Below are 2476 nucleotides of genomic sequence, written 5' to 3'. Positions count from 1 at the left end.
AATGACACCGTTCTTATTGAAAGAGAACAGAAAGATAAGTCTGGATAATAATTCTTACTCTGATTTTATTATTATTTTCTTTCATTATCTACAAAATAGATTTTTGATAAGCTTCTTTTGAAACTGCCCAACATTACCAAACAGAAGATTGTTTTGGCAGGACACCATTTGTGCATCAAAAGCACCGGAGAGGTGTATATGACAGCCTATTTTCTGCCACTGAAATACTAATTGCTTCATTTCAGTTCATCCTTAGGCGAGCAGAAGAAAAAGAAGTTTGATGGAATTGGATGGAATTCCTCTTGGGAAGAAAGATAACAGAGACTGACTGGACTTCAAGAACAGCACCTTTCTGATTCACAGCGAACAGAACACAAAAGATGAGTCTAGGGAACAATTGCTTTATTTTCTTAATTAAAATTTCTGAAATGTTTAAGGACAACAGCAATGAACATTGTTAATGAGTTAGAGGTTAGATAGACCTGTATTTCCAGTGGTTTGTCATTTCGACAATGTTTTAAAATTGAATTTCTATAAAGTGGACACCCTTGACATACACAAAATGAAACCATTTCATTTTCATTTTGGAGCTAAACTGCAGGAAACATTTTTTCAGTAAACTGTTAAAAGCATATTATGGTCTGAAAGCCAAGATATTATTTGTGACCACATTAATTAATTACTTTTTAAACTGTAAAGCAATAATCTGCCAACATGGCTAGTTTCTATCACTGAGCTGGGATTTCTAGTTACGACAGAGATCAGTTTCTTAAACAGAATAAAATTGTCTCCATCCTGGAAATTCAGTCACGAATTTGAATAGGGCTTATGGTATTTGATCAGTTTCACAGCCTAATTCTACTGTATTCGTTTTTTAAATGATTCACAATTGTGAATATTAGAAATATTAATGCACAGAGTTCCTTAGGCTTTTATTTTTTAATTTTGTTGTCAACACAATCATAATGATTATGCATATGCTATTTTTTGTAGCTGTCACCTGCCATTCACTACCAGAAAAGATGCAAGGATGTACATGAAGAGGTGTGATGACCACGACGACAGTGCCGTGGCTCAGGACGAAATCACAAATTTTCACCTGCCTAACACCTTTGGAAGAAGAAATCAATAATACAGAAAAACCTCCAAACTATTTTTCTAATTGTATTATGTTAGCATACCCAGAGGGGTTGGGCAGCCAGTTGATCTTGGACCCCTAGAGGTTTTTTTTTCCTCCTAACTAAGGAGTTTTTGGTTCCTCTCCTCAGTTATCTTCTGGCTTTTACTCTTTCACATCATGTATCATCACCCAGCTATGTTAAGTGCCCCAGGTCAACCTTGTTATGAAAGATGTTATATAAAAATCAATTGAATTTAATTATACTAGTTGTGAATGCTGTCATATTTTATTGCCATAATTTCTAAAAAAATAATAAACATTATTGTGCAATTAGCTTTTTCAAGCTTTTGATTATCTATATAATTTCAATACAACTTCTAATTGTGATCATCATGAACAATGACTGCTTCTTGTTTTGGGATTAAAATAAATTTTTATAACTAAAAAATGTATGAAACAAACTGTGAGATTGCAATATATTAAAATTGGCCCCTCATTGTTCTGTGATTCTTACCAATTGCGCAGACCACAGCAGGTCAAAGGAATTCACAGATAACTCTACTCTGAGAATTTGGTAAGTTTAGTGAGGAGTGTTTAGTGAAGCGACCAGGGGTGAATATGATCATTTACCCCAAGTCCAGTAGTAGAAGCACTAAGTCAATGTCACCCTTGCTACAATGTGATTGCTACATATCTTCATTTGTTGGTTTTTAAGGAGTAAGAGTGCCGAGGGTCTAAATCTGCGATCCAGTGTGTTGAAGTATTTCACAACACTACCTGTAGCCCATCTGGAAATAAATCCTCATTCTGATTATTGCCCTGGGCATGTACCAATAAATCACTGAGCATATATATATATATATCACTGTGTTGAAGCTAGAGACACAGAATCACTGCAAACACATCCTAAATACAGTGCTCCTGCACCTAACCGTAACCCTAACCTACCTAATGATTTAAGTAGAATAGATTCTAATAATGTAATGATAAAGTGTGTTGCACTACTTCACTGCATCAAAGCTCTATGCCGTCTGGAAATAAATCCTCAGACTGCTTATTGCCCTGGGCATGTACCTATAAATCACTGAGCATATATATATATCACTGTGTTGAAGCTAGAGACACAGAATCACTGCAAACACATCCTAAACACAGTGTTCCTGCACCTTTGACCTCATCCAGAACGTAACATTCTTTGAAAGGGATTGCTGTCCAAATGCACATCTGAATCCCAAACAGAATCTCTAGTAAAATATGATAATTTGTGAAACAGGCAAATGAGTGTCACAGGGGCCCATTCCTTATTGTTAGACACATATATGCAAAGCTTTCACCATGCATTAAGCAATAGGGATT

The sequence above is a fragment of the Atractosteus spatula genome (assembly GCF_055471065.1).
Source record: "Atractosteus spatula isolate fAtrSpa1 chromosome 17 unlocalized genomic scaffold, fAtrSpa1.hap1 SUPER_17_unloc_3, whole genome shotgun sequence".
In the NCBI taxonomy this organism is placed as follows: domain Eukaryota; kingdom Metazoa; phylum Chordata; class Actinopteri; order Semionotiformes; family Lepisosteidae; genus Atractosteus; species Atractosteus spatula.
This window is presented reverse-complemented; position numbering follows the sequence as displayed.